This window comes from Limulus polyphemus, unplaced genomic scaffold (genome assembly GCF_000517525.1).
Source record: "Limulus polyphemus unplaced genomic scaffold, Limulus_polyphemus-2.1.2 Scaffold970, whole genome shotgun sequence".
NCBI lineage: Eukaryota > Metazoa > Arthropoda > Merostomata > Xiphosura > Limulidae > Limulus > Limulus polyphemus.
In genome coordinates this window covers 70,229-79,792 of record NW_013666580.1, presented here as the reverse complement: position 1 = coordinate 79,792, position 9,564 = coordinate 70,229, and the positions used below count along the sequence as shown (strand labels likewise).

General features: G+C 33.5%; 1 protein-coding gene across 7 annotated transcripts in view; it reads right to left on the bottom strand.

Annotated features, from left to right (window-relative positions):
- The window catches only part of LOC106461484 (synaptic vesicle glycoprotein 2C-like), a 64,432-nt gene extending 55,675 nt beyond the window's left edge, over positions 1-8,757 (bottom strand). For 3 of the 7 annotated variants that reach the window (XR_002610992.1, XM_022388453.1, XM_022388458.1), the window contains exon 1: positions 8,702-8,757. The gene's annotated coding sequence lies outside the window, so the exon portion shown is untranslated. Of the gene's footprint in view, positions 1-1,876; positions 1,898-8,427; positions 8,666-8,701 lie in introns of those variants that run through there. The other 4 variants (XM_013921308.2, XM_022388454.1, XM_022388456.1 and 1 more) reach the window with 4 other exon arrangements.
- Positions 8,758-9,564: the final 807 nt, after the last annotated feature.

The following is a 9,564-nucleotide window of genomic DNA, read 5'->3' as shown; positions in this document are numbered from 1 at the left end:
TAAAGAAATACTGTTTTACAAATTATCATTAAAGAAATACTGTTTTACAAATTGTCGTGAAAGAAATACTGTTTTACAAATTGTCGTAAAAGAAATACTGTTTTACAAATTATCATGAAAGAAATACTGTTTTACAAATTATCATGAAAGAAATACTGTTTTACAAATTATCATGAAAGAAATACTGTTTTACAAATTATCATGAAAGAAATACTGTTTTACAAATTATCATGAAAGAAATAATGTTTTACAAATTATCATGAAAGAAATACTGTTTTACAACTTATCGTGAAAGAAATAATGTTTTACAAATTTTCGAAGGTATCATAATTTCCGAGTGAAATATATATATACTTTGAGAGTATATATCAGCCTCCAAGACAGTAGCTGTATATTTTTATAAGATTATACCCATGGACGACCGCAGGAAGGAGAAAGAGGGGGCATTTGCCCATCCTTACATTTCACAAAAAATTGCACGTATTATGATGCAAGCTTAACATCTTAGTTAAACTAAATATTTTAGTAACTTTTATTAAAACTGTAAATTTGTGTTTGCGTTTAAGCACCACATAACACATATTCTTTTAGTCTATTGACTTACACTGTAAAAGGTTTGTTTGTTTGTAATTAAGCACAAAGCTACACAATGGGCTATCTTTGCTCTGCCCACCACGGGTATCGAAACCCGGTTTCAAGCGTTATAAGTCCGCAGTCATACTGCTGTGCCACTGGGGGGCCTGTAAAAGGTGATCCACTACATACATGTTTTGCCCCCCTAGAAAATATTTCTATGGGCGCCCATGATTTTACCCTATGTAGTGAGTGAAACATCCAAACATACCAACCACGATCCTTTGAGAGGTATTACGTCACAATATCATTAATAATTTTAATTACGTCATTCGTTACTTACCTATTACAGGTTTGCAGTGCGATTGAGGTATAATAAAAACATTAAAGTTTTTGTAACGCCGACAATATAGAAGCTCATCGGGCTGGCTATGTTACAACATAACAAACATTTTTTAAAACTGTTCTTCTATCAGTTCATTATGAAATATTCACCCTGTGTAATATGCTGTGTGTAACGCCTGTAACACGATGAATTAATCGATCTGATACATCCATTCCCTTTACCTTATTATATTCGTTTAACTGCCAAAATATTCGTTAAGTGCTAAAAAAACATGATGCATAAGATCAAAGAAAATACTAACGAATACAGAATCAGTTAATGAACTGTAGTAACAGTTGTTCTAGTTTTTATCGTAAGTTCTGAATTTATTTTCAAACAAGATATTTCTTATTAAAAAAAAAGTTCGTATTTAAAACTAGCAGATTATTCTAGAAACCAGCAATCCTTGTGTGTTGAGAAACCACCCCCGATCAATAGAAAATACATATAGGACAATAAAATGGTGCGCTGGTCTAATTCTATGGATGCTCTTTAAGGAAATAGTACAATTCTTGAATGCACGCAAGGAACAATGAACTGTAAACATTATCTGCAAGCGGCGTAATTTTCTTTTTTAAAAATTCATTTTAAAATAAAGTTTGTTTGCTTTTTATTAAGTACAAAGCTACATAAAGGGCTATCTGTGCTATGCCCACCACGAGTATCAAAACCCGGTTTTTTGCAGTGTGAGCCTTCAAATTTACCGCTGAGTCATCGAGAGACAAAAGAGTTAAATAAAAACAAGTTTTACTTCACCACCACTTATTAAATCCATTTATTTCACTTCCTTCTCATACAGTTTATACACATGGACGAAATATGTAAGGTAAGAACTTTTCTCTATTTATTTACTGAGAAAAATAAGTTATTAGAATTTAAAAAAAGAAAACCTACTCATATTAATAAAACAATGTTTACCTTTTTGTATTTCAAAATACAACGTCCCCCGATGGGACATCGGTAAGTTATCGGACTTACAACGCTAAAATTCGGGGTTTGGTTCCCCGCGGTGAACACAGAAGATAGCTCAATGTAGCTTTCCTCTAATACAAACAAACAAAATAAAAATTTTACAGTACGATATAACTACTTAACAGTTAATTTATCTTTGTTAAGCGCGCAAAGCTGCGTAATGGGCTATCTGAATTGTGCCCACCGCAAGAATCTTACCGCAAATTTTAGTATCATAAGCCCCTAAGGTTACCGCTGAACCCTCGGAAGCAAAAGCTGGACAATAAAGTTTGTTTGCTTCTTATTAAATACAAAGCTACACAAAGGGCTATATGTGCTGTGCCCACCACGAGTATCGAAACCCGGTTTTTTGCGGTGTGAGCCTTCACATATACCACGGTTGAGCCTACTCCCCGCGGTTGACAGGTCGCAGATAGCCCATTTTGAAGCTTTATGCTGAAAACCCAACAACAACATCGTTATAGATTATTGAAGCTCGAAGCAGTTAGGAAATAGGAGTTGTTCGATTGTCCTATCAATAAAATATGTATATTTCAAAATAGGCTTTTAGTAAAACAAATCCTCCACAAGAAATAAGTCGTGAGAGTTCTCTTTACCTTCTGGTTCTCCATAAAGAGATGTTCTTAACTTTGTCGTCCATCATCTACTATATCACTCAGAATATATAGTCTTCTAACGATACAGAATGGCTTGGTACATTACTCCATTAAAAATTAATTAAAGTAAGCTAACTACGTGGATCAGGTCTAAAAAAAGGTAAGTTATAAAACCAATAAAATATGAAATTATTTTGAATATCAAACGCACAGACAATGAGATGAACTGAAATGCAGCTGATGCATACAATATATTGCTTACATAGAGTATGCTCCCATGAAAAAACAACAACAACAAAAACTCAGAAATAAAAAAAAAAATATCGGAAGTGTAACCACAACTAAAATCTAGGCATGATTATTGTTTGTTTCAGATATTCGTACGAAAGTATATCGGGGATATTTGCAACAACCGACCCTAATGTTGAACTCATAGACTAGAGGGAAGGAAACTAGTCAATATCACCCATCGCAAACTCTTGGGCTACTATAATCGCACAGTACGATTTGATCGTCACTATTATAACGCACCCATGAATCCAAAATGCAGTGAAATTTTATTTTGTAGTAACGAGACGCAAACCTTGGATTCACGGAACAACAGTTCGGCGCTAAGCATGAAGACCTATTTGCTGTTATACTGGAACGAAATCATACAAGCCATAGCTTTCTCTCTCTCTCTCTCAGAGGGGCTACTTGAATTCTATAAAATCTTATTAAATGTTCATTGTTAATATCATCCACAAGACGCCTGTAAAGCTGTACTTGATAAGCGACAGGCCTAGAATGCTAAAAGGAGATTCAGTATGTGGAAAGGACTCGTTAATATATATATAACCAGTTAATTGTGAACTACACCAATAAAAAGCAATATTTTGTTCACTCGGTATTTTGGCTTGGTGAAGAATGGTTTTAATACTTATATCTGAAACATACATTACGTACACTATGAGAGGAAGACTGGCGGTATAAAGGTAATTGTTAACATTTGGTATTTGCTTTTGCAGCCAATGTACATCTTATATATATAACCGAGGTGTCTGTCCGAGTGTTCTTCTGTCTCCCTTTACGGCGGCCGCTTCCCGCGCTGCGTTTGAAAAGCTGCGTACGCAGGAAAAGCTCAACATTCACTTTTGAAATGACGGGAGAACAGGATATTCTACACTAAGTTGTTAGGAACTAACTACACTATCTTTCACATTTCAAAATGTGGCGTAACTTAAAGAACAAAAATGTAAATTTATGTATGTATGTTATTGTTGAGTGTCTCTTAGCATGACAGAAATGCTCAACAATTACTTTTCACGGTGGGCTGTATAAGTAGATCAGAGCTTTGGTTCTGAGTGAAACCAAGTGTGCAACACAATTAACCTTTTTAAAATCCGTGAAATACTTTAAATTGATAAATTAACTTAAACTTTTCCTGACACTGGGGACGGGTAATTTTGCTTGTATATATATATATATTCATTCGTATCCTTTTATATTAAGCTAAAAAAATAACAATTAAATAACTTACATTATCATACTGACTCATTTTCATAAAATGGATGTCCTTTTCATAAAAATAACTCATTTTCTCGCTCTAGCTTAGACCGATCGCTTCATAAGCGAACTTCAATATTTGACATATGTTGATATACAACTGTGTAGTCCAGCCAGAGCAGGCTTAGATAATGTCCTAACCCTTAATAAAAAATGTAGACGTACCTTGGTACTTTTTGTTATTTCACAAGAATTATTCATTAGATAAAATTAAAATGTCAATTGTTTCAGCTCTACATAAGCGAATGAAATATGAATAGAACACAAAACCTTATCCTCCTATGCTATTTCAGGCACTTAAAAAAAACAAAAACTATCGTTTATAGGGGCGTCCTTTGCAATCTTCTATTACTAAAAATCCTCTAACCCAGGCACTTTTTGTTTAGGACTACCCCGCTGCAAGGGTGTTAATTTTTATGTAGATATTGTACAAACATTTATTAAGCTTATTATTATTACCATAATTTAACACTTTGCTTCTAAATAATATGAGCATGTCTTGTAACAACATATGTGACATTCATTACAATACTTATTCGCCTTACTATAGCATACATTATTTGTCTAAATTAACAACTAATGATTTAATATATAATAGATGTCTGACTAAATTTTGTTAAAGTTAGTGACCAGAAAAAAAAAGTATTTTCACACATTTTGTTTCTCGGACTTACTCATATATTTGTAATTTAGGATATTATAGATATACCAACAAAAAATAAACTTACTTAAAACTCAGTAAAACAAAACAAAAAAAAACGTAAAGACCTTACAAAAATGCTCTCTCGGTTATTGATTTTACATTTCAAAGTTCCCCCCTCGTGAGACAGCAGTAAGTCTTGGGACCTACAACGCTAAAATCCGGGGTTCGATTCCCCTCGATGGACACAGCAGATAGTCCAGTGTGGCTTTGCGATAAAACAAACACATTTCAAAAGCTCTTTTTCGTTTCATTCTTTAATAATTTTTAATATTTTGTTTATTAACTGATAATATTGATATATGATTACCATTTGACTATTCATGATTAGGAGTTCGGATTGCTGTCGTTCTTGTTACAACCCCTCAATCCCTCTTAGTATATCTAACACTAACGCCACGCCCTCTTTTATAAGTTTAGCAATTAAACGTAATTGTTATCACATTTATGGTGTCCAATACGGAAAACAAGCAATTCGAGAACAAGTTGATATTACTTACATGATATCAGTTGTACAACCTTGTGAGTTTACTTCCTGATTTTATCAGACAACAAGGTATATTTGTATGGTTTTGTTTGTTGTCAGTGGTTGTCAGTCTAGCTTGCGCGATAACTGAGGTATATTTTTATTTTTAGATAAACCCTTACCTAATGCTCGAATAAGTTTAAAATATGCATTCATGATGAGTAAAATTGTTTAATGTTTAGTAAGCAAAATTCTAAGCAGACCTAACCAGTACAAGAAAAGAGTTAATATTGTTGTTGTAAAACTAAAAACAAGGTATCAACAGTTCTAAAGTTAAGAAATGAAGTAGTAATATCAATATTTTCCCTTAGAAAACATTCAAAAATATAAACGGATGTAATTACCTCGCTTTTTGTGTATGTGTGTTGTTATTATTTGCAACCTTTTCACAACAGCTTTGTGCTGTGTACACGACAGCTATATGATTGAATCTGGTGGGTGTGCGATCTTATCTAATGATTTATTAACGGTCATGTAACAATGTTTGTCAGAATGATAGTGTCAGATTGGGGTTAACGTTTTACTTTAATTTAGTATGATGTGTTTATGATGCGCCATAACATTTAAACAATTAAGAGAGCGAATTATTTTTACAGACAATGAATAAAAAATCAATATATTTTTCGTTGTTTATTATTAAGCACAAAGTTACACAATGTTATTTGTGCTGTACTTACCACGAGCATTGAAACTCGATTTTATGACCGGGGGGGGGGGCTTTATCGTTGTCATGGTTAATAGCCTATACAATTGCCTAAGTGGAATTATTAACTAGTTGTTTTTTAATTACTATTTAATAACTAGTTTTTATCCTACGTTACGGTTACTGATCTGGTGCAATGAAGTCCTAAGAAGGACAATTGTTTGTGGCAGTAACAGCCGGGATTTGAAATTAGATCTTGTTGATCAAAGTCTGATGTATTATCTAATCAATCTCCCAAATTTAGCACTTCAAGCAAGTAACTATTTGCATGTTTTGAAGAGGAGTATACAGATTTTGATTACTTCTATGCCTGGTGTTTTAATCGTGTTATAAGTTAGGTGGATGTAGAAAGATTATTTTATCTTTATTTTGTTCATGTATAGTTTATTATTTTAGTATTATTCCAATTTATTATATTGGCAGCCAGAACGTGGGATAAAACTAGTGTCTATCATAAAGATAGTAACTAATTAACTATTAGACTTTGGTGATCGTATAGACTACACTAATCATAACAACGGTTCATATGCAACCGTCACAACCTAACCATAAGCACTTACTACGTTAACAGAGTTATCATAACACTAACTTTACTGATGTTTTGTAATGCAAGATAGAGGAAAATATATTACTGTTTAAAAAAAAGATGAAAGTTAGTCATTTCAAGCTTTCTTCTACCAAAATAGACTGAACAAATCTGTTCTCATTAATATGATGGTTACAATTTCATTACTCAACAATAAAAAAATGTACGGCTTAAACGCTGAAAGTTATCGAAGCATAAAAAAAACAATAGGCCTAGAATTTCTAATAAAAATCACATTATTACAGATTTTTTTTTCCATTTTCCAAAATCAGAAGCGTGCCAAAATCGCATTTCAGACATGTTCTGGTATTGAACGAAAGGCCTCTTAGACAGTGACTTTTAAGAAACAAAATATTAATATATGCAGTGTGACCAATTAGCTAATCTGTTTGCTTTACATGATATATATTTCAGCAAACATATTATAAATATGCACATTTTAACACCATCGTCACCAGTGTTAAACGAACCTTAGGCTGACTCAAAAGTACAACGAGTGTTATTTCGGGAAACCATTTAACTCCGAATAAATAAACAAAATAGACATTAGAAAGAACTATATAGAGATTATTTTATATTTTCTCCTCAAAAATGGAGAAAAAATTATTTGCTACCATTTTGATCTTTATTGATTTGGTGTAACAAAATACACCGTTTTAGAAACGTTCATCGCGTTTGAATCCAGGCGTTAATCATAAACAATCACAAAGGCTTTCAGTACTGCTGCCTCCATGATATTAAGTAATAGATGAACGTGAAAAAAATTGATAAAAAATAAATATTCAAGACTTTTGTTTTTACAGTGAAGGTAAAAAACAAAACTACTGAGGAGTATGTGCGCAACTTTTCTTTAGACCACCGCCCTGTTCCATGGTAGTCGTTATTCAAAGAATGTTTGGGTGTAACTCTTAAAATTTTGAAATTTGTTTCGTCCAAAACATAACTTTTGTGGGTTTTTTTTTTTCTGTCGTTAAAAATCACATAAGAGAAATAATACGTAGGCTCATGTTAAATATACACCAAATATAATATAATTAAAGTTTGTTCTGGGCTAGGCATGATATATTGAATTTCAGAATTCATGGTTCGCGTCCGAGTGACGATGAAATCTCAGTATTCACTCAGATAGTAGGAGCCCAAGAGTTGGCGGTGGGTGCCTCCTCTCTAGTCTATCAGATCCAAATTCGGAAAGGCTATGTGCAAAACTCTAAAACAATCAGAACCTTTTCATTTCAAAAAACAATTGGTGCTCGTAAAATTTATCTTCATTGATAGACATACATATCTACACACAGATCATGCATGTGTGTGTGTGTGTGTGTACATAATTTGCTCTTGGTAACATATAGATTTTATGTTAGCAGACAGCCATATGTCGTTATTGCTTAGACAACATTGTATAAAATCACAGCACGTTTTAACTATCAAACATATCAGTTTATTATTTTCTATGGTTAAAATTTATATAGAAAGGGCTCATTCTGTAAGTTATCAACTTGTTTTGAATTTCGAATAAAGTATCCCCTAACAACTGAAAACTTTTTCTAATATCGAAGTTAAAAGTTAATCGACTATATCTATTTTTATTTAGTGCTCAATGATATAGGTTTACTTCTTCACTTAGCTGCACTGGAACCAGCTTTCCGACATGCGATTTTCGCAAAATGCAGTAAACTATATATATATATATGCACATATACAGCATGTATTGAGTTCTAATTAACTCTACATTACGTAATTATGAACCATGCGAATGGACTCATTGTCTCAACGTGTATTCATCAAATCTAAATTTTAAGCTACCGAAAAACAACTACCAACAAAATATTAGATTGCTATACCTACTGTGCGTGGAATTTAAGCTTTAACCAAGCTTGAAAGATCAGAATGGTTAGGGCTTTGCAACTGTCGAATCGATTTCATTCTCGCGGCAGACTTCTTAAGTTAGGCAACCGCGTCCAGACATCGAGGTCAACCAGTCAACTATCGCTTTCATTTCTCGATTTACCGAATATTGGGAAAATAGTGAATCATTAAGGCATTAGAGTCTTTCATAAAACAAAACACTAGTACTGTACAAAGTAAGAAACACATCAGCGTTTCATATATACTCACCTATCAACGTCCCGCTTGTTTCTTCGTTGAGATGTAACCAAGAGTTTCCTTTGGCGCTTTTTCCCATAATGCACAGCAGCATGAACAGACGATTGATCGAACTGGTGGTACGTGAACTCAGAGGTACAAGTCACGCACTCATGTAATCATGAAAGTACAGTATAGACTTCGATAACTTTACTTCATACTTTTTCTATGCGTGTATTTTACATAGTTTTCATTAGAATATACTAATATGCTTCAAAAAACTTGGCAGAAGTAGGGATTTCTAGATCAAACATAATTTCAAAAAGAGAGCTTACTTGTACCGCCATCTATTACTTTTCAACGCAAAGATACCTCAGAGAAAATTAGCTACTGAGATAGGAGTAAGCCATGTTATTGAAATGATTACATTGCATAGTAAAAAATACGAGTAAATAACGCAGAATTTAACTTATATTTCAATACTTTATTGACAAACTATATGCACTAATTTCAGTTTAACTTACTCAAGCAGGCACATTTTATTTGCTTTTCTTTCTGTGCAATACGTACAAGAATATAAACATATATTTTTGTATACCTGATATGTTTTTTTCTCCGAAGCAGTTTTTATACGTTGACCACTGTGCCCCTCCCCCTCCCCAGTGGCACAGTGATATTTGTGCGAACTCATATCGCTAGAAACAGAGTATGATACCCGTAGTGGGCAGAGCACAGATGGCCCTTTGTGTAGCTTTGTGCTTAATAACAAACAAAAATGATATTTTATTTTCTTCTACTTCAAGGCCCGGCATAGCCAGGTGGTTAGGGCGCTCGACTGAGGTTGCGGGTTCGAATCCCCGTCCTACCAAACATGCTCGCCCTTTCAACCGTGCGGG